The sequence below is a fragment of the Tympanuchus pallidicinctus genome, unplaced genomic scaffold, assembly GCF_026119805.1.
Source record: "Tympanuchus pallidicinctus isolate F22 unplaced genomic scaffold, pur_lepc_1.0 scaffold3, whole genome shotgun sequence".
Classification (NCBI taxonomy): domain Eukaryota; kingdom Metazoa; phylum Chordata; class Aves; order Galliformes; family Phasianidae; genus Tympanuchus; species Tympanuchus pallidicinctus.
The window spans coordinates 41923413-41947451 of NW_026294747.1; the positions used below are offsets into that span (position 1 = coordinate 41923413).

At 35.7% G+C, this 24039-nt stretch overlaps 1 long non-coding RNA gene across 1 annotated transcript in view; it reads right to left on the minus strand.

The window, feature by feature from the left end:
- Window positions 1-4145: 4145 nt before the first annotated feature.
- LOC128085727 (uncharacterized) overlaps window positions 4146-24039 on the minus strand; it is a 31064-nt gene continuing 11170 nt past the window's right edge. Inside the window, exons 2-3 of the long non-coding RNA XR_008209065.1 lie at window positions 22722-22836; window positions 4146-4883 (exon numbers count right to left, since the gene is read on the minus strand). This is a non-coding gene — a long non-coding RNA (uncharacterized LOC128085727). The remainder of the gene's footprint in view (window positions 4884-22721; window positions 22837-24039) is intronic.

The following is a 24039-nucleotide window of genomic DNA, read 5'->3' on the forward strand; positions in this document are numbered from 1 at the left end:
TGTCAAAAGGTATATAGTTGTACTCTATTCTACTATGTCACTCCCGAAACCCAAAATAAGCCAGTAAAGTCCAGGCAGATTTCAAGGAAACAGCTTGATTCAAGGTCCTTATTCTTGATTTTGTATAGATGTTGTATTTCATCCTACAAACAACATGCTCAATGCTGTATTACAGCCAGACTCATTCTGCACTTATTTTACTTTAGGCGTAACTGTAGTTCAGAAAAGTTTAGTCAGTAAACACATCTGCAAATGCACACAATCCACAAGTCTTGAAAATGACCAAAAAAATAGTGAAGTCATAATAAAATCTGTTGAAATTGAAAAAGAAAATGCAGGTCGAATATCTCCCACAGTTTTTAGTATCTTTGGGATTTAGCCACTATAATGATCTCCTAACTAAAAGAGGTCATGACAGTGATGATGAAACACCTGTCCAAGCAAAACGGAAAATCATTTCAAAAATGTGTAAAGGAACTTTTTTAATTATTAGAGCTCCTCAAGATTTATCATGGCACAATTCATTCAGATGTAACCTATTAGACAGTGTTTCTGCATCTTGACACACAGCATGAAGAATGTTTTATCTCCACATTGCCACCAAATAAAGGCGCAGTTTCGCTACCGAAACAAACTTTCACCAGCACCGTTCTGCCACGCCTCTGACTTGCTCTCAAGCTCATTCTCATTTCAGTCAACATTTCTGCCATACTTTTCCTCAGGATTCCAAAACAGTTAGGAGCTAAACTTTTCTAGTCGCTGCCCCAACTCAAGCCCTCAATGTACATGTCTCAGAATAGCATTTCCAAGAAAAAAATGCAACATTGCTGGCAAAGAAAGCATGCAGCCTGTTCTTTAAAGGCTGTATTTCTGTTAAGTCAAATTTTCTTTGTACTTTGGGCTTAATGTTCTTTACACCAATAATATCTAATTAGCTTGAATAAAACAGTCAGCCTGACGTCTAGTTATTAGTCTTTCCTCTATGCCACAACAGTACACAACTGTTAAATAGAAAGAGAACATTCATGAAAACATTCATAATCTACCTACTTTGGACAGCAATATGAGCTCTGCTGGCAATAAACAAACTTTTAATATTAACAGCCAGCATGTTCAGTATTGTGTCAATTGTTGGAAATCAGTCCACTATACGATATGGCCTGATTATCATAACCAAAGTATCAGCAGCTATTTTTGGACGGTACAGCATTACATGATTTTCAGTGACATAAATTTTGAAGGAGAACTTTTGTGCTGTAGGAAACACACCATGTTTTACCACACAAAGCTCTTCTGCCATTAATTCGAAGGCAATAACGTTTTTTTAAATAGCGCTCAGGGAAACTACATTTTTTAATGCTTAATTTTAGGAAGTTATTTATTTATTTAATTATTATTATGGCTCGTTCATTTATTTATTGTAGCTTTCCATATACACAGCATTGTCTCTTTTTGTTCATCCAAGTTGTGCAGAGAAAAAGCAAACATTTAACTGCATGTTGTTCATACCAATTTTCAGACCCAGGATATAAGAATAACTTGCATATATTCACATAAAAATACAGGCTTATAAACGCGTACCTGATCCAAACCGAGATTTTTTCTCCACTTTTTAGATTGTAAAGCACTCTTTGGAGGATTAGGTTTTTTGTGTGTTTTTCATCTGTTGGAAGCAGGTATCATCACTACTGATGTTTTGTACTGCATGGAATAAAGATTCTTTTCAAATATAGTTTTTTTGTTATTGATTGACTTTTAGTTTCCATATAATCATTTGTATCTTTCCTGCAAGAAGTATTTAAAGAAAAGAAAGAGAGCTCTGTCCAATTCATTTCCAGAAATCTCGGCACAGTGCTTACAATTTGCATTGTAATTACTTATGAAAAAGAAATGCAATTCTTTTGGTTACTGTAGCTCATTTGTCAGATATAATTAAAATGACCCCAGGTGGCAGGTTAAAATAGCACTACTGAATCAAGCAAAAACCAAAACTTCTTGGAAAATAGAATATTCATTTAATTTTAGTGCAGAAGAGAACACAGATAAACTCCTTATATATCTTCTGCAAATAGTCAAGATACAATGATAGTAAGCTGTACTTACTCAGGAGCTAAGAATGAAGGCAAAAAAAATAATGCTTGTTTTAGAATAAATTCATTCATAGTGTAACTTTGCTGGAATTAAACTAGCAATGAATCTGATTTATGTCTTCAGAAAATACTATGAAGAATGTTGGTGTATACATAAGACAGCTAGGATTCAAAGTATTCTTGAAACAAAATTTTCATTCTCTTCCATTAAGAATGTGCAATTGAAGAGCTCTGTAGGCCACTACTTATGCACAAATACATACCTTCCAAATGAACAGAACTGTTAAAATTATCAGATCTGCATATGTGAGAGATATTTTTATGCATGGCCTTATTTTAAGAGAGTGGACATATACTATATTGCCTCTATTATAGTTTTTCAAGTGGTTGCCATCAGAGCTAAGTAAACACAGCTCCAGAAAACGTGTTACCACATTAAAGAAATTTGCACTTAAAAGTCATCTAAATATTTCTTCTCTGTCAACTGTTCGGGGCAATCACAACAGTTTGTGAATGATTCTCTTCCTGTTCAGTGATAACCTACCTTAGAAAACAATTTATTTGTGCTCAGTGCATTGTTTAAAGATAAGGGGAAAAAAACAATTATATATATAGATATTCTATATAGGCAATATTCACTATATTCCTGTTTAGGACTAAAAAAGTGAATTTTTTTGCTGGTGAATTTATTGCATGCAGAGAAGACCAAAGTAAAATAATATTATCCATAGTAATATGAATATTTATTTTGAAACACTAATAAAGAGACAGTCTTATGAAAAAGGTAACAGTAAATGCCTGTTTTATCTCACTCCAGGAAAACTCCACTGATATTTATGTCAAGTTCTACTGCCATGATCTTCAAATCAGCTATCAAACAATTAAAGCTGTCCTTCTCATTCATTCCTTTGTGAGCAAATACTAGCCACGACTGACTAGGGTCGAAAGTTTGCTTTATACCAAAAGCCAAAGTTAATAACATTAACAATGAGTACCAGAGATCCCAAGTTCTCTTGATCTTTGCTGATGTTTCTTAGAGCAGAGAGCATTCCAAACACTGGTGGAACTCAGTGCCTGAAGCACTCAAGATTGAAGCACACATGTTCTCTCGTATTCCCATCTGTTAGGTGGGTATCGTGCCCTTTTAGGAAGCATTATGACAGTCATAACTGAGCTTAAGCACCAGACAAGGATGAGCCTTATTGGTGCACACTGCAAAGAATATCAGTGCCATCTTTTGTCAAAAGTTCTAATGCAGTCAAAAGTTCTAATGCATTTACAAGGGAATGAATCACACTATTTGCTAATATCAAGATTTAGAAATGCCACTTTTAGCCTCCTCAAACAAGACTTTTTGTGAGAAAGGTGAGCCAGTATAGTGGAGGTCTCCAGAGCTATCACTTGAAACAGCTGATTTGTTTAAACCCTTAAACAGCTGTCACCACATTTTAGAGAATTATAAAAAAAAAAAAAAAAAAAAAAAAAAAAAAAAAAAGGCTTGCTGGCATTTTATGTGGTGTGCTAAGAATCTGTTATCTTAAAATTATCTTAAATTTAAATTATCTGTTATCTTAAAAATGACTGGACTGGAAGAGAAAAACCTTGACTAAATATTAATCTGAAACAGAAACTGTGTATGTGCAACTTCTGTATCACAAGTTGTTAACAAGGTGGCAATGAAAATATACACAAGAAATCAATAGGATGTCTACACACGTAATCAATAGGAAAGAGACTGTGGAGATGAAGGAAAGAAAGTCTTGTGGGCAGGTAGGAATTTTTCAGCTTTCTTCTGAAAATGATTTGTTCAGAAGCTGCCTGCTCCCCAGCAGCCTTTCATGGCACTCACAGCAGGTGTTTCATCTTAACAGCTGTGCTAGCCTTTTTTATTTTCTTCCCTCACTGTACTCACATTCTGCTTTGTCATCAGTTCAATGTCATTCATTACTGAGAAAATTCTTTCAACCGGCACATTACTGCCTGGGAAAGAAATGTCAATGCAAATCAAGAGAACACAGGAGAGTGTGAAAACTAAAAATGGATTTATTTTATTAAGTGAAAATCTCTCAGTATCCTTCTTGTACAAATGTCTTTTACCCTCCTGCTAGTTCATCTTGTAACTTCATTTTACCCTTCAATGCTTCATTTATAACACTTTCCCTAGCAATTAAAATCACTGAGAATTTTCACCTTCCCATTACAGAATATATTAAAAAGTCCCAATCAGCCGAACATATTTTTACAAGGACTATGGTCATGAATACTGTCACAGTTCACAATCTTCTTTTCTATACACTTTGGGGTTTTATTTCTACCACTGATACTAATGCTGAAACACAGTAACGCTGAGAAAGCTCCATGCCCTGAAATGAGCTAGTTTCCTGAATTTAATTCATCAGAGAGATTTGCTCCTGGCAAGGGTCTCTCTCTTCCTGACAAACTGAAGTAAAACCACGCACTTACTATGTGAATCTCTATCTGGTGTAGTGCAGCATGAGGCAAAACACTGGTATATGCTCAGAGCCATACCGGCTGGAAAGGTGAAGGTGACTCGAGAATGTAAAGAGAATGTGCACTGTTAAAAAGAGACATCCTTTCTGCCCAGTTTTAAACATTCCCAACAGGTACTGATAATTCACCGAATGAACTTTACCAGGCTTAACTATCAATTCTGTATACCAGTAAATTCATAAAAATTTGTGTCATTTTCATAGACTGCTTAGAGGAAAAGGTATTTTCTCTACTTCATATCTTGATAAGAAGGGAGGTTCCAGTGTATCTTCCCAAGTATCACTGCAATAAACAGAGGATTAAGTAGCAAATTAAACTTGCGTAAATGAATGAATAAATTAAATGATTAAATTTGCAGATATTCATTTATATTTATGAAGACTGCAGCAGAATAGCAGAAGCTCTGCTGGCATAAGAAAATGCTGGAAAGCATGTCAGAAATTGCATCTTGTCTCTTCTTTCTACAGCATTTCTTTATCAAAGAAGCAGCTAGTCAGAAAGACAACAGTTTATTTTGAATAAGAAAGGCAGAAATCTATTCACAGTTATATAACAAAGCTGATAAGGAATCACTTGGGAAAGCAAACTCTCAGAAGGAAAACTATACCAGCTTGAACTCATAAAGAAGGCATACTTATCTTAATTTTTCTTAAACAAGTGTGGGGAAGAAAGAGTTCACAATATCAATGCTTGAGTTTTCTATTCTGCTCAGCCTCATTTCTCATGCTCTTCAACCCAGCTTGGCTCCCACAAAGCCTTTCTGCTCTCTATTACTCTTGCTGAGAGAACATGATAGTACAAGTTTCTGTAGCATCCTTTCCTAAATCCCATTAGCTATCAGTTAGTCACACAACATATAAGAGGAAATGGGTAGTGGGACTAACATGTATAAACCCATTTTTTTTCCTCATTTCTTCTTGCCTAGCAAGATGAGACAGGATTTGTCACAGTGAACAGCTGTCTTCTGCAGGAAGTCTGTGCGATTCAATAAAAAGCATGTAAATTTTACTAACAGTAAAATAATGACAGAAATTATGTAAATGCAGTTGTGACGTGATTTTATGACCAGTAGCAAACATTGTTAAATTTTGTTAAATTTGGTAGACTGTTTAGACTGTTACAAGTTATTTAATTAAACATTACTTCTGGCATTTTTAAAACTCTGTGTGTGTGTGTGTGTGTGTGTGTGTGTGTATGTGTTTGTGGTTGACTGCACAAGGAAGGTTCTGTTTCTGACCTTAATAGAAGTGATATAGTAAAACCAAACCAAGTAAATTTAAAAACTGATGTTCTACTCCTAATCACGTCTCTAGCCTGTTGGCAAGTACACCACATTCCTACAACTCAGTTTCTCAATCTGTATAGTAAGGATAATAATAAAAAAACACCTTTAAAAAATTAGAGGTTGAAAAGTGATATAAAATATAATTATATATATAATATTATTCTATAGCATATGTAAATAATATATATAATACTTTGTACCTTCTTAAAAATAAGCTAAATTCTGTTGACAATCTATTTTATGTATCTAAATTAATAGCTTAAGCAACTTAAAATACTACATGTATCCATTTTGGGAGCTACTTATTTCTATTTTCAACAAACACAAATTCATATAAAAAGCCTAGAGTTAAGAAACCATCAAATTTAAATGTCCTCATGGCTGACATATTGTTCCAAATCTGTTCTCTTGTGTTATTACAACACAAAGAGAAATGCTAGGGATCTGAACCTTATAGGTGCTCTAAAATGCATATATGAGTTACCCAGTCACTGAGATTGTAACAATTTAAAATAGTAGTCTTTACCACAAAAATCACTTCTGATCATAGTTAAACAACATTAATCTCTTCAGGTGTGTTGTATCTAGCACTGGTCAATAGTAAGCCTTTAAGGAAGAGAAGTATTTAAATATGGAGTAATATTTCTATAGTACAATTGAAATGGACTCCTCTTGGGGAGGAGTCTGAAAGGCAGCCTCCACATCGAAACATTACACCTCAAAAAGCTGTCTAAAAATAAGTTACCATGACAAAAAGTGTGTTGTCTAAATTCCTTTTCTCTGATATGAAACTTCACTTTTCTCTTACACTTCCAAAAGATACTCTTCCAAAAATTATACTTTTCTATTTTCTGTTCAATGTTATCATCCTTTGTTTAATAAATCAAAAATGTTCTTCTTAACAGAAGCTCTTCTTAAGTCCACTCTATTTCAGCCTGGGATAGACATGCTGGAGAACACTTGGTTACCAAGCATGCAGCCATGTCTGCTTGCCAGCTTTTGCCTATACTGGTATCTTGACAAAACTGTTGGCAGACAATTTGTTTTTCTCTTTTACTCTGGCTAGACTCCGTATGAAAATAACATTTTAGCACAATACCACAACACAACGTTCATGTTTCCTCCTTGGCTCATTTCAATTCCCTCCACTAGTTATCCCCAACACATATTAAATGAGGACTGCCATCTTTGGACTGTGCATGCTGCCAGCCATCAGAACAGAAATGTTAAATAAACACACAAAAGAACTGCTTCTGTGCCACTGTTAGATTAGATAAATCTGTGCCCTGACATAAAAGAACTGAGATGTCTCATACATATTCCAGATCAGTGAGGACCATCTGCTTGCTTTCATTTAAAGCCAAAACCCAAAACAAGGAAAGTTGTCACACTAAGAGAAAGAATTTTCATATTTTGGAATTACTATAACATGCTGGAACGTATAGTGCTTCAGTGTTTTGCTTAACACCCAGCTGTAAATAATCAAAGAGAATATACTGAGCTGCAAAGACAGTAATATAATCAGAATCCAAAGTGACAAAACTACTCAATAGAAAGCGTTATGCAGTAGAATCTACAGAGATACAAATTCAGAATTTGAGAAAACATTTAAGCCTATATTGGGTTCATAGGCACTGATGATGATAATGGGCTCAGGAACAAGGAAAACTAGGGACAATATAACAGAGTTTTCCTATTTGGAAGTGCTTTATACTCTACTTGCACATAACATATCACCTCCTGTACTTATGAGTTGCAGAAGTTTTGAAGAAAATGGCTGAACACAGTTAGTTATCCCCATTTCATGTAGTAGTGACATGTCAATGCCCATGTGAACAGTAATGTCAAAATGCAGAGAGGTTTAAGGAAATGTTATCTTAACATTCTATATATTTCATATATGGAACACATCAGTACAGGAAATCTAGAGAATAGGACTCTTGAATTCCTCCAGAAGATACACTGCAGTTAGGCAAAGTCCAGGTGTTCTTACATTCCTAAGCCATCAATACTAAATTCCAGCCAGCACCAGAGAAGATAGGTATTCCATCTAAATAAGTAGAGTGAAATCTACAATTTAGAGAGGATCATTCAAAGAAGAAAGCTGTCCCTTCTTAAAGGCTTTGAAAAAAGCCATATTAAAGAAAAGATGAATATTAGACAGAGGGCTAGATAGTAGTAAAGTGATAATGACAAGACTGAAGAGATATTTTGAATCAGCAATTAACTTTCCGAGTCTGGAAATACAAAGCTATGAAGCCCATGCACTATGGCAAGCAGTGTAGAATAGCATCCTTTCTCCTTATACTGCTTGACAACAATTTGAATTCATTTATTTTTATAACGTATTCAGAAGTTGTGGGTATGTAACAACCATATGAGTATTAATAACTATAAATATATTCAGAGTCAAATCTTAGTGAGACTATACAATTTTTTTAGATCTCTCATTCATAGACTATGTATTAAGCAGCTGAATTTGGGACATAGAACAAACTGACTTTTTTTTTAAGATCAAAGCCTGAGTTGCCATCTTCTTTCACACCAGCACTGCTGTTAAGACATCTTTGATCATCCCTCTGTAAGGAGAACTACAGCATCAATCTTTGACTTCATTTAGTTTAAATGATGATATAAAGCATGAACAGTAATTTATTTCATTAATTTTATCCACTTAGTATAATCCTACTGGATTTAGTTCATCCATAGTGTAACTGTACTGATGTTAACATTCTCATTTGAATAGAATTGCACCAGAAATTGAGCAAATTAACTGCAAACGGGGCAACACAGAACATAAATCAGTAAATAGATCTGTCACCTTAAACTGTATTTTATTATAGCACTATATGAAAATCTAAAACCTAAAGTCAACAGCATTTAAAAGTCTATATTGTACAGATATTTGCTGTACAGCTCATAAAACGTGAAAGTTTGTGTTGCAGAATCTGATAACACATTATACCTTTCACAGACTGCCTAATATCAGAGGTAGCCTGGTTATAACATGAAAACGAGAGAGAGAAAAACGTTATTAAAACAGCAGCAGTAACTGTGTTTGGTTTTGCATATAAGTGCACTCAATGGTTAAGGCATACACATGAACTGAAGTACGCCAGTACGTCTCTAATTAGAGCATTATTTCTGCTCTCTGATCATACTGAGATTGTTAAACTTTAATTAAATTTGTTTCCTCACAAAACTTCTTTTAATCGGGTGAACCTCTCACTTTAGTTAATATGCATCACTTACTACATTACCTTGTGGTCTCTACATGCTTCTGCTGTCAATCCTACTGTGTCTCCTGAGAAGCTCCCTGAGGTGGGACACAAATCTTCTTATAGTTGTGCACAGGATGATGACCAGCATAGTCTATATATGCTATCAAGCTACACATCAATTAAAATGATTGTGCAGATTTACCATTTGAGGTGATATGGATCATATATTCAGTGCCAACCAATAAAGTTAATAATTGTCAGCTTGCTTATAATGCGAGCATTCGGTAGTTTTAATGTTCTTTAGAGGCTATTTTAAGTGTTTTGTTGCCACATGAAGCCAAAAAAATCACCTTTTAAATAAAAATGAGAGAAAAGATCCAGCTATAATAGCAGTATTTTTGTCCTGCCTCAGTTCAGTTAAATCACAGAACTTTCCTAACTTTCCTACATTCACAACCTCACTGGCCGATTTGTTCCAGTATCTCACCACCTGTACAGTAAATCATTTCTTTCTAATATCTTCCAGTTAAAAGTCTTTTCCCCTCATCCTGTTTATGCATGCCCTTATAAAAAGTTTCCTCCCCTGCTTTTCTATAGGCCCCTGTCAATGATTTATCTAGACCAATCTGTGCTTGTGACAGGGGGCAACAGACTTGTTGGCAACTGGCCCTAAAATGGGAAGGGAAAAGGGGAATAGTAGGGAGATGGAAGCTGGCCCCAAAAACAGAACAGTGGCAACAATCTAAGGAGGAAAACTTAATTTTACCAAATATGATATCGGAATGGACGATAACACAATATAATGCAATATGAGTTAAATCAAGGCTAATAAATAAAATGAAATGAGATAGAGTATCCAAAATTGAAAGGCTTACTTTGAACTGAAGGTGCATGGCCGGGGAGCACACCCATACACTGCCAGGCAGTGAGTGAGAAAGAGTCAGAGAGCAAGATCGCGTGACTTCCTCCTGTGACTCATCTTCCTCTCTGAACATGAAGTCATCTGGGATACATAATTCTCTTCTGAGAATCAGGTATCCAAGAAGTTGTCAGTTCACAGAACTGAAGTATTAACTCTTTAATTACCTGTGCTTTACAGGATGTTATGATGTGGAAAACAGATAACGAAATTATAAAACCATGACAGCCTCCTTCAGGTACTGGAAGACCTCTATAAGGCTTTATAAGGCATTCTCTTCTCTAGACTGCAGAGCCTGAGCTCTTCCCCCTTGCAGGGGAAGTTCTCCAGCCCTCTCATCATTTTCATGGTCCTCCTCTGGACCTGCTCAACAGCTCAATGTCCTTGTGTTGTGGGCTCTGGAACTGAATGCAGGTGTGATATCAGAAGAGTAGAGTAGAGGGGCAGAATCACCTCCCTTGACATGCTGGTCATCCTGTATATGCACACTGCTCCTACACGTGCTTTCTCCTCTGAACATGATGCTCATCTTTCAGCAAGGCTACACAATGAGACATTAAATGCAATGGAAGATTTGAAACATTGCTATTGTTCAAACTTCAACACATTCCCCAAACATTTCTCTTTAAGCAAGAATTAGTAGCCTTGCCAGTTAACCATAAAATATGTGAAGCTTGCTGCATATTTAAAAGTAATATCGAAATCAAGGTAGCAGATTCAAACTTCCAAAGACAATAAAAGAGAGATAAATAAATAGAAGAAAATAAATAAAGCTACAAAAGAGTAACCATGAGTATTCTGTCTAGCAGTAAAATTGAAACAAACGGAGAGGTTATAATCTTGTTTGCAGGCTAGGTCTTACAAGAAAAAACATCTATTCTGTAAAACCAAGTTTCATGAAAAAATATCAGTCAAGCACAAAACATAGCAGATCAACTGAGTGTAAATTGTAGAGATCAGTGACAAATACAACCTGCGTTTGTTACTTCTGGGAGCCAGTGTAATTCATAGGGAAGTGACTGCTTTGCTGCCAATGAGCAAATTACTTGACATGTAGATACCACCCAAGGGTGATGGCTGCTTTCACAGTGGTTTTATGTTTATGCCTTAACGTTTCTTTGTCTCCTATAGTTTTGATTCTTTTAAAGGGATATTGCCATCTTTCAACTGCAAATTTTTATTCAGCTTAAAATTGAGATATGCCTCACAGGGAAACTGTTTCTCCTTTTCTAGTGTTGCAATTACATAATTGTAAACATTTAAGTACATTTCCTAGTAATTTACAAACACACAGAAAGAAAGAGATGCATAATGTGCACAACATCACTGTTTTGCATTCCAGTACCTTATGTACTCGCTGCAACATGCCTGGGGTAAATTGTGCTTGACTAAAGGAGAACAAAACTAAAGTATTTTCCAAATCCAAACAAAAACTTCCTCAGTCAGAAAAGCTGAAAAACAATTGATCAAGTATTAGGTTTGCAATTCCGTGTTCTGGCAAAGAGAGAACACTGTGTTTCCAAAATACTGCAAAAGAGGCCTTTTCATCCAAAAGATATCTGGCTGGATCAAATAAAGGCCATAGGCTCCTGGAAGCTGTTGGTGTTTTTGTCCCCACAGCAAGCTCTCTCTGACATCTCATTTTTTATAGGATCTAGTCCTGCCAGCTCTCTTTAACAAATGCATTAGAGTTCTTTGTAATGAAGATCAAAAAAGAATCTGACTTTTGGAAAAATAATAATTCCCACTAGCATCATAAAGGAGATGGCTACTAGCAGTGTTTTTCCTGACTAAATGGAACTCTTAAACCTTTCCATAAATTCATCTAGTGTTTTAATGGAGACACAGCTTTGTTGGCAGTTCTCTCTGCATGTACAACTGCTTACCTGTTGTCCTTTTCCCAGCTGTTCACAGAACAGCACCAGCATAACAGCAGCAAGGTTTCATCAGCCAAAGAACTTAGGGAAGACACTATTATAATCCCTGCAGATTTTTAACATGAAAGAAAGTAATATAGCATCAGATCTGACCTTCAGAAAGTAGTAGAGTGAGTGAACAGAAGGTTAATGCAGATTTACATCTGATAGGTGTATATTTAGTCAGGCATATTGTGAATAAATACAAATCTAATGAGAGAAGTGCTGAAAGGTTTTGTATGTTTGAACTTTGCCTGAATAATATTCCCCAGGTATGCCACTCCATCATAATTCTGCATAAAGAGAGTACAAAACGATAGTATAAAACACTTAATATGACTATGTAAAACTATTCTTCCATGGCAGGTTTCTGACATGATGCTTTCCTTGGTCAAAGTCTGCAGCCTGTATCTGGTTTTGTTTCTACTGAAGTGTACTGGAATTGATGTATCTTTCAGCAAGTGTTTTACATCATTGAACTGAGTCTTATTAAATGTCGAGAGTATCTCTTAAATTCTTCACTGAGCCAAAAGAATAGCATGGTATGCACTAAAGTTAGTCTGGTATTCTGAAAAGTAACTGATCTTTCCAGAGCAGAATCTAGTGTCCGCATTGGGAAAATAGTTTCCCCTCTTTCAGTGGTGTGTCAGAGTTTTCCACCTTGGTTTTCCACCTTAGTATCTGTGCTTGTTTAAAATGCAAAATTGTCTTGTCAATTTCTATCTTTATTGTTGAGGAAAAAAAAAAAAAAAAAAAAGCAAAGATGTTTATTTACCATGCACTCCTGAAAGGCATGGGACACCTTCTGTAAAAGTTCTAGACATCCATCATTTGTAAGGAAATTAATGCATTAAAAGTTTTGTGCTCCTAACACAGCTGATGCCCGATCTTCTTTTAGACCACTAGGCAAGTTTCCAAGCAATTTTTAAATAGAATGCTTTATTAGAATATAATTTAATAGAATTGAGACAGAATTATTTTCTATGAAAAAGGAAAACGAAAACAAAGATTTCCTTCTGCCAATGAAGGGGATGGAAATTTGGCCACCAGATTTATTAGAAAAGCTAATAGGATACAGATGAGATTTTAGAATATTAGCTCTGTTTTTGAGCTCTGTGAGGAAGCATTTACAATTTTGAGAAGTAATTTGAAACAGTCTTTAGTCATATCTAAATAAAATATCAATGTGGAATGTCTCATTCTATTTCCATTTACTTCTCTACTGCTCACTGATAACAAGACACTAAAACACATCTGCTAACAAAACAGAAGCAAGCAATGATCTCAGATATAACAGTAGAAATTACACATTCACAGGTTATGTTCCTAATTATGTTTCAATATCTCACAGAAGATTTATTCAGGGAGATGTCTCACCCTGTGAGGGATGGGCTAATGGAAATAAGAGATCAGTTCTTTATCAGCATTTTGTTGCCTCTTTTTATGCCTCCTGCAAACTAAACTGAATGTTGTACCGCATGCGAAAACTATATGATCTGGATGGGCTCCCCAGGTTGCTTACTAGAAGCATCATCTACTACAAATGCTGCACGTTTTCCAGCTAAAAGCTCTACTTTCTAGGGACTCCTCTGAGCACCTCTCTTCTACAGTTTGTAATTTTCCCTCCAGATTCGAACATTTGCTTGCTAAAGCTGAAATGCCCTTAATTCAGGTTACAAAGAAACTACAGCATCTTGAAATCAAATATGATGTATCACTGAAATTAGAAAAGGAAAGATTTACTGAGATCTTCAGGATTGTATTTGGTATGATGGTTGGTAATCTTAAAAGCAGATCAATGTCTTAATATCTCTTCATCCTGCAGTTGTGACACTGAGGGAAAAGTTAATATAAAGTGGATGTACTTAAATATATACTTAAATGCTTTTCTATAAACACCTGTCTCTCAGATCATCCACTGTAGATAATTTTCCAGATTTTCCAAACTACTTTATGAAAAAGAGTAATGCAACAGAGTGTCAGAGTAGCAGTGCTTCAGTTATGAAATGAAGCAGCTGTATGGATCATTGTAGGTAAAAGCTGATTGATAAAAATTGTTGCAACAGCCTTTCATCTGAAAAGAGTGTTTGGCATAATTTAATCATCTAAAATCCCTGAAGTATGTTCAGAGCACTATGCCTGTTTTAAAGAGGAATAAACACAGTGGCATATAACTAATTTGTGACAAAATCATATAGTAACTGCGCAGGTACCTTAAAAGATGAGCAACCTCTCCTGACCCCTATGTCTGTTCTTCATCACAGATAAATCATTTTCCCATACACTTACTAAACTTTTGTCAGTCATGAGTTACATTGACACTAAGGAGTTAACAAAGATAAAATTATTGGTCCTACGAATTCCAGAGGTATAGGAACATAAATTGCCTAATTTGAAGAGGATTCGAGTATCTTTTTCAGTATGTAGTGATCACACTCTGTAAATAAATGTAAGTGGAAGAACTATTTGAAAAGGATTAACCTTCCAAATCTATGTAACTGAGAATCTGAGTCATTCACCCTAGAAGCAAATTTTAGATGAAGCCTCAAGCTTCCATTACAAGTGGTATATTTTTCCACTACTTGGCTCTTATCTCTCTGTGGCTGTTTCACACAACACAATGTACAGAAACACAGCTTAGGCTTCATTTTCCACATCATCCCTTAATCCTTCTGAAGTCTATTGTGGTTATCACTTCATCAGGAACCTGGAGAGAATGTTTGGGCTGGAGAAATTGTATTTACAATCTTCTTGAAGAAGCAGTACCCTATGCATGAATAATAAATCAACAGGCTAAGCTCTGCCTATTTCTGTGAAAATGGGAAACTTGTGAGCCATTTAATGTGATATTAAAATATAAGCGCTTGCTTTCTGTACAAAGCCTGCAGTGTGACTTTTGGCAACTGGTCAGGCCCTGATCTGCACTTTTACTGTTCATAGAGTAGTAACCCAAAAGTACATGACATGAGATAGCAATATTCTTTTCAGTACTTGTTGTGAAGGCTGTACTGCAGAGCTCAGTGCTCTGCACTGGGAGTGAAATCAGAAATATGTGTATTAGCTCTCACAATAGCATTCTCTGTACCTGCTAGTTATTAAATTTGCTGACATTAAAGTCTTTCCATATTCAAATGGCAGCAATACACCTACTGACTGCACACCAGTCAGTTGTGACAAAAACTTCAGCAATAAAAAAATCTAAGCAATAACAGCATAATTCACTATTTCATTAGGCACAGAATTATACCTTACATATTTGTATTAACTAATAACTTAAGTCTCCACTTCCCTACTTTGCTTTCCTTTTCTCTTTCCTCCACTGTTCTATAGGACAGCCAGGTGGTTGGCTGAGATTGAAGTAGTTTCATGACACATTTCTACCAACAGTAAATCCATTTTTCAGCCACTTTAGTCTTTTTTTTTTCCTTGCCAAACAAATGCATTTCTCCAAGCTTTTCATGGTTTTTTTTTTTTTTTTTTTTTTTTTAATTGTCAAATAAAGACATTTCTACAGGATGACCCCATGAGAATCATAGAATCACAATGCTGGAAACGACCTGCAAGATCGCCTAGTCCAACTGTCCTCCCATTACCATTGCTACCACAAGCTACTAAACTATATCTTGTAGCTCCTCATCTAGACTCCTCTTGTGCACTGCCAGGGACAACTCCACTACCTCCCTGGGCAGCTGTTCCAGTGTCTGTTCACTTTCTGAGAGAAAAAGTTTTTTCTTATGTCTAATCTAAACCTCCTCTGGTACAACTTGTGGCCATTTTCCTGGGCCCTGTTTGTCACCTGGGAGAAGAGGCCAAACCCCTCCTCATCACAACCTCCCTTCATGAAGTTATAGAGTGCAATGAGGTTTCCTCTGAGCCTCCTCTTCTCCAGATTAAACAACCTCAGCTCCCTCAGCCGCTCCTCATAAAACTTGTGCTCCAGACCCCTCACCAGCTTCGTTGCCCTTCTCTGAATATGCTCCAGGGCCTCAAAGTCTTTCTTGTAGTGAAGGGCCCAAAACTGAACACAGTACTTGAGGTGAGGCCTCACCAGTGCTGAGTACAGGGGGATGATCACCTCCCTGCTCCTGCTGGCCACACTATTTCTAATGCAGGCCAGGATACCATTGGCCCTCTTGGCCACCTGAGCACACTGTCGGCTCATGTTCAGCCGAGCATCAACCAACACCCTCAGGTCCCTTTCTTCTTCGTAGTCATCCAGCCACATGAAAGCCTTCCATTATCTGATGGGAGCCTACAAACAAGAGGGTAGTCAACTCTACAAGGGTAAATAATGGCAGGACAAGGAAAAATGTTTTTGAATTGAAGGAGGGAAAATTAAGTTGGATATCAGGTCTTTACAAAGTGATGAGGTGCTGGAACAGGCTTCCCAGAGAGACTGAGGATGCCCCATCCTTGGAGGTGTTCAAGATCAGGCTGGATGGGGCCCTGGGCTGCCTGGTCTAGTAATAAATATGGAGGTAGGCAGCCCTGCTTGTGCAGGGATGTTGGAGCTTGATGATCCTTCAGGTCCCTTCCAAGCCAAGCCATTCTATGATTCTATGATCCTGTATTCTGAGTCTGATATGTATCAGCACAAAATAAGAACTCCCTTAATGTTCACAGATGCATGTTATATTTTAACACAGGTATCATCTCTTTCCACAGTAGTTCAAACTGAAGACATAACTAATGAATAGCTGTAATAAAGAATTTAATTAAGATTATTCTGACTTTTATATTTGTTATCCACAAGATACAGAGAGGTTAAAAGCAAGAAAAATGTTCTGAATTTGAAGTACTTGTACTTTTTACGCAGGTTAAATATCTTCTAATGTACACCTGACTCTTTGCTGCAAAGTGATACGATATTTTCTAAGGATGATTTGCATTCACTCGCTGCTTAGCTATCATTTTTCAGTGAACCATAGTAATCCATGCTAGCATGTGGTCTTCCTTCAGTGCAAATGCTCTAGCATTTTTATAGTGTGGAATTCATTTATTCTACTCATTTTCCTCAGTAAGTAAACCTCTGGGGTTTTGTAGACTGCTTACCTTCTGGTTGCTGTTCCCGGCCTTAATTCTCTCTGGACAATAAACAACCTGTCTCTGGAATGCAAATATACATTACTACACTACTTCTGAAGTTATCAACTCTATCATCAAATGGAACATTCAGTACAGTGCCTTTCCAGAAATAATACTTGTATACTATGGTCAACTGCATTACACTCCCTTGTATACACTATGCAGACTTAATTGCTCAGTGAGGGTGACCTGAGGGATTTCTAGTATGACATTTTGTTTTAGACATATTCCTTTTGAAATGCACAGAACTTTGGAAAATCATCATTGATCAGCCTGTGAATCTGAATTACAGCCTTTCCCTAAGATCTCCTGTAGATGGATACTCCTGAATTGCCTGCTGATGTTATCTGTGCCAGGGCTTCTGTGAATCACACCTGAGCACTGAAGCACTCTGGCGTTTCCCCAGAATGCACAAATACCCAACACAGGTCACAACTAGTAATACAGTACATGAAAAAGTGTGTACTGTGTTTAGTGGGATCAGTCCAATATGTCTTGTAGTAACGAAATGACTGATAAGTTATGTTACCAGAGCTGGGGATGTCTTTTTTTATATTGCTGAGGCGTCTAAAATAACAATTTGCAGGAAATCTAAGAAAAATATCTGAAGTACCCAGACCAAATAGTGCCAGGGAACATATCCTTGGTTAGCACATCATCTGAGATTTATTTTTAGCAGGAGAAAAACATCATAAGAAAATGCATAATGCAGCTGACTTGATTACTAGTGACGTTGGGTAGATGCAACAGCATTCACTGTGAAATCAAAATGGCCTGATGGTCTGTATGATAAGACTCTTACAGTATGGATTTCAAACTAAGAATTTAGATTACATCCATTAATTTTGAGTTCTATAGCTCACAGAAGGAATGCAGAATCCAGAAGCGATGAATACCAGTTTGAACTTGTAACTTGAGAAAGATCTTACATGGGATTATCCCACTTTTCAGTGGTAGAAGCTGTTATGGCAGGATGTAGACCATGATCTCAGACCTTACAGATAAAATTTAAAAGGAAAGAATGTCAAAGCAAATTACATCCCTTTAGTATCAAGAAAGGTGCTGGTAGATTTTCGGCAGCTGTAAATAAGGTTATTTAGGAGTCACATAAGTTAAAAAAGCTTTAATTATACTTCTGATTAATGGAGTAGTTCTGTTTCTCAAACTTACATTCTCCTAAATTAAAAGAAGCAATGTTGTATTCTAATAATGTCCATAGGATTTTCAAAGTAAAAAAGGTATTTATTAGCCAACTGCCCCTTTAGCCTTACAGTTTCTTAACGCAACTTCCAACGTTTATTATAGTCTTTGCTGACACTTCTCAATCTCACTATATCTCTAGCATGAAATCCTTTTAGAAAATGAATTCCATTTAAATCAGCCATTAAGAAGTCACCAAAACTTTCACTTCCACAGCAGAGATATCATGTATAGTCAATTTGAAAATATATCAGTTAATGAGTTGTATTTTGTTTAGATGTACCTAAGTCCTACATCTGTCCAGCAGCCGTATTTGGTAGAATAATAAAATCACCAATATTGGAAAAGACACACACAATCATCTAAGTCCAACCATCAACTTACCACCAATATTTCCACACTAAATCATGTCCCTCACTACAACATCTAAATGCTTCTTGAACACTTCCAGGGGATGATTGGGCCCATTCCATCACTCCTTCAGAGAATAAATTTTTCCTAGTACATAACTTTTTCCTAGTATGTAACTTATTTTTTCCTCTGTAACTTGATGCTATTCCCTCTAGTCCTGTTGCTACTTACACAGGAGAAGAGGACAATATCTCCCTCGCCACATCCCTCTTTCAGGTATTTATAGAGTGATATGGTTTCCTCCTCTTCCACAAACAAAAAAATCCCAGTTTCATCAGCAGTTCCTCACAAGACTTCCAGCTGTAAACACCTGAAGAATCCCAGAGACTATAAAGTAGATTTTTAATGAATGTACCTGAAATTATTTATGAAAGTTCCACTCCACCTGCATGTGCTTCATCACAATCAGTTCTTCCCTACTTTTGCCCTTTCTGAAACAGTGAAAAATTAGGCAGGGTCCTTCTACCCAGTTCATGGTCATGGTCTGAAGTTACTTTACAGGTAAATTTTAACTGGCCACACATGACTCCATTTAAACAGCTACATATTGCTGTTTCTAAAATATGCTGCACTTACAGAAAACCTACAACATAAAAGAGAGGTGTACTTTTTCTCTCTATAAAGAATTGCAACAGTATGCTATAGTTTTCTATCAAGCTATGCCATTGCACCATCTAACTATTCTTGATTTTTTTCCTGTGCACAACAAACTGGGGTACCTTATGTTCTAAATCAGTATTTAGACATAAACATTCTTGCTTTTCAAGCATATAAAGAGAAATCAATGTGTTTTGATTTTTTCTTGTTTTAAGGCCTCAATGGTTTAAATTTCTGCCTGCAATCGTCTGAGAAATAGGTGAGAAAGCACAGTATATAGCAATGCCAATCTACAGACTCATTTACGAATAAATTAAAGATATTTTTAGCTACCTAATAAACACTGCATACCTAAACCCACCAGCTCCTCACTCTTGCTTTCAGATATAACTGAGATGCAGTTTACATTCAGCAAGTACATTCCTTCATTGTACTCCCATCTAGGGCTTCAAAACAATAAAAACAAAGACAAGTTCAAGAATCCTGATGAAAACCATTTACAACAGACAACATTTCTGTAACGCTCTTTCATCCTTTTCCCTTATGATAAGCTAACATTCTCTTTTCCAATACAGATACAAGATATTTTCATTCATCTAGATTCCAAGACCTACAACTCTGGAAAAGCACGGGCTTATCGCTTGGAGAATGAATCAGTGAAGGTCACAGGCACCTTCTGTAATCAATACAAACGGAGTTTTGTGGATAACTGGGCCATTGCGTAGTACTTTATGACACTAAGCATTGACGTACTTCAGGTCAGCACTCCAAAAAGCCCCAAAAATCATCAACAGAAATGCTAAAATAGTTCCCAATTACCACATATTTTACAGAGCTGGTGTATATGAATATTCTGCATTCAATAAAATGCATAAGCAGAACTGAAGGCAAGTCAGATGAACCTCTACCAGGGAATGAGCAAGACTTGGCTTGCAGTTTTTTATTTTGGAATGTTGTGGGAGGAAAATATCAAAACAAAATAAGTTTGCCTTAAGATTGATAAAGATTAAATGTTTCAATGCTCTGATAAATAGTCTTTTTTTTTTCCGTCCCAACTATTAAGCAGATATAACTGAAATTCACAAGTAATATTAAATGAAACTGAAATTTACTATTTGCCTCAGAAATTTTGTCCGGATCCAGTTACATAACTATTCAGAAAATGCATAACTATATTGATGTAGAAAATTGTAACATGTTAAAGTGACATTTCTTGCAGAGTATTAGCCTGAATACTCACACCATTTCATATATATTTCACTTATCTATTTAGCAGTTTTAGCATCCGCACATATCTGCTGTAAGATTGGAAAGAAGTCCTAATACCAGTTGTGAAAGATTTTTCACTCTCATGCATATGAAACAATGAACCTGGAACCCTGCTGCAAAAGTGCTGTATTACAATCTGGGATGGTGGAAGAGCTAGAGTTAGGTAAATTAATGTTGGAACTGACTCCATTAACTACTGAAACAGTGTGTCTTGGATGAAGGCCAGCTGTCTTCTGAAAACCAACTGGAATTGAAATCATGGCTGAATACTTCAAGGAGAATGTATTTGAATACATCATTTAGCCCAAGTTGTTAGTACTCTGAGTACATACTTTGCTAGGTTTTTTGATCTTTTATTAGCTCTTTTTCTATGCTTCCAATCCCCTTCACAGCTCTCCTACTGTGTGGATTATTATCTCTGAAGTTTCCTACATGACTTATGTCACCAATAGCTTTTATACGGTATTCTATCCCCTGAAAAACAGACATTATTAATGAATGCTGATCTACCAAAGATGAAGTTTTAAATTAGATGATTTTCAGCAAAAAAGAGAATATTTGCTAAAAACAAAGCCTACTGTAAGTTAGAACAATGTGTCATGGGTTGAGACTTTAAATGCTACAAAGGCATCAGCATGAACTTCAGTGAAACAAGGCATACACATACCAATTTCTCATATTTCTTTGACTTTAAATTCAGTACTGCACTAAAAACCATTAACAGTTGCTTTTCAAAGGAATTAATTAGTACTATTTTTCCTGAAACTCTTTTATTATTCTTAAATGTATATGGGAAAAGAGGTCCCCAATTACACTAACTTAGGACTGTCATACATGTCATATATGAAGTTTCTTTTCATATAGTTAACTTGAATTGGTCAGTTTAAAGAAGCTTTACACATGTAGAAAGTTTAAAAAGTTGTTTATTAAATACTTCAGCTGTAATTCATTTTAAAATCCTATTAAGTTTGGTTACACAAGACTGCATTTAATATACTTAAAGATGCAGTACTCCTTAGCTGTGACATATTTATGGACTGAACATTAAAAAGTTTATAAAATAAGGCAATATATTCTCAGTGTCAAACAGCTCTCAATGAAGACAATTTTTCAGTCTGTCTGTTTGTAATTAGGTATGAAATAATTTATGATTATAAAGATACGTGAGTTATTTTTTGTAGAATATTGTATTTTCTTACAGAAAGGTTTCCAAAAATATAACAAGGCCTCATAAATTACTTATCTTAGAGTTTAGACAGATTTCTTGTGGAATTAAAAAAAACCATATGGATTCAATCTCAACAGCATGTCTCAAAAAATAATAAATAGGATAAACACTGTCAAACTTGAAAGTAGATCTAGGTCTGGGAATTGGTGCAATGGAAATCATTTGAACCCCTTAGAAACGTAATGAGAACCTCAGAAGATTTACTTCAGATAAGGATTCAGAGTTTGGATGTTTATTTGTTGTGTAGCCAGTTTTATCTGCTAATCTAGAAACTGGAGTGGAAACCTTGCATGATCAGATTCTCTAATCAGATTTCTATTGAAATTTCATGTTCTGTATGTTCTATGATATTATAAACCTTTGGTGACAATGAAAATACGCTTAGTAAAAGGTTTTATTTTGACTGTAAAAAAAAAAAATTAAACTTAAAGAAATCTGCAGCTTAAGTAGCATTTTAGTTTATTCAATGCTTGTCCTAGCTTGCCTTTCTCCATATCCACAGAAAAACTCAATCAAGGACACTTTAGCTATGTTTCACAGCCATTCACAAGCAAGGGAGACTGAAACACCATTTCAGCTTCTGTGCTCTACCAGTCTTTCCAGACAATTCCAGCCAGAGGTACTTGTGCAACAGTAGTCAGAATAGCACAAACAAGGAGGAAAGAAAGAGAATGTGGATACTAAAAAGCTCTGCAGAAAGTTGTCATGCTGTTAAAATATACAATAAATAACTTAAATTCTGTAGAGGTCTTCATTTTACACAATGATTAAAATTCCAATAATGTGATTATAATGAAGCTGTTTTTCATGTACAAAAAATTAATATAGAGTAATTTTTAATTTTTTTTTTCTTCTTTCTTGCTACTCAAAAAATGCCTAGAAGGTATAATAGTAACCATGCTGGAAAAAAAAAAAAATCACATCTGATGTTGAAGTTTCAGAAATTTTACCTAAACTGCAACTTTTTTTTTTTTTCCTTATAATATTACTTGTTTCAAAAAAGAGGGATACACTGATAATGAATGTGCTTCTTCAACCATGACAATAGTATTGCTACTTCTTTCTCATAATGTTATGGGACTCCAGGCAGTCCAAAACTTCATCCTGAAATGATGGCATATTTCATGATTATGTCCAACTCCGGTAGATAAGAGCATTTATATGCTAATAACAGCATTATGGGTAACTCTGGAATTTTACCATATGTGATGAAGCTTTTAATCACAATAAGCCTCATGGGCTCAATATATCTACTTCCCCACAAAAATTCATAATAGCTACATAGGTGATCCAAAACGTATTTCCTTTAAATCAACTTTTAGGGCTCTGTAAAATATGAAATGAATGTGAAAAGAGAATATTTGGTACCTTGAAGAATTGAGTTACTAATATGATGTGGGTTATGCATAGCTTTTATTTTCTCTAGTGATTTGAAGAAGTTATGTCATGGTGACTGGGTGCTGTTTGGGAAAAAGAAGAATCAAATGTAATCTAAAAAGCCACTAAACCATCTTCCCACGGGAAGCATTAGTTTACAGTTCACAATTGGAACTTATTCTGACTTTAAAGGAATGAAACTGCTTAACACTAGCCGTGCTTCCTGTAAAAGTTGCTTGACCTGTTTATACCAGCAACCATTAGGAATGTGCCTTTTTACAGTTGACAGCATTGTGTATCCAGGTGGTCTCAGTGCTTCCATTATACGTTCAGTTAGTTCCTATCTGGAACAGAAAATTTCTTGTAATTCTGGGATCACTTCATTGAAGTCTAACTTAACAACACAATAGCAAATCAACCTTCCTATCACCAGGTTTGAGGACAATGGTTTGCATTGGGGGGAAAAAAAAAGTATACTGGATCTGTGTTTACATTATTTATTACAAATAAACTTAATTTCAGCAAATTTACATCACGTCACCTGTCTCCATTAACTAAGGATGATGCCTCCAACACCCCCCTTGGAAAGATGCAAATTACTCAGTTTTCTGTAACTGTTCTGATATGAGAAAGTGCAGTCCATAGTGCTACTAAATGGATTTGAGGCAGAAGATTTTTCACAAGGATGTATGGAGGAAAAACATCTATTTTGGTAATAAAGAAATGTTGTAGGATCCAGAATGACTCAAATTCTTTTCAAACTTTTAATAGACTAGATTTTCTTTTTTTTTTTTTTCCCCTTGTTTAATAATACAACATCAAGTCTGCCAATGAAATAATTATCTGCATAGCATATATTGTTTCTAACAAATTCTGCTTCCACTTTAAAGTAGTGGGTTTCTTCCAGATGTCAATTTTTGTTAAATTCTT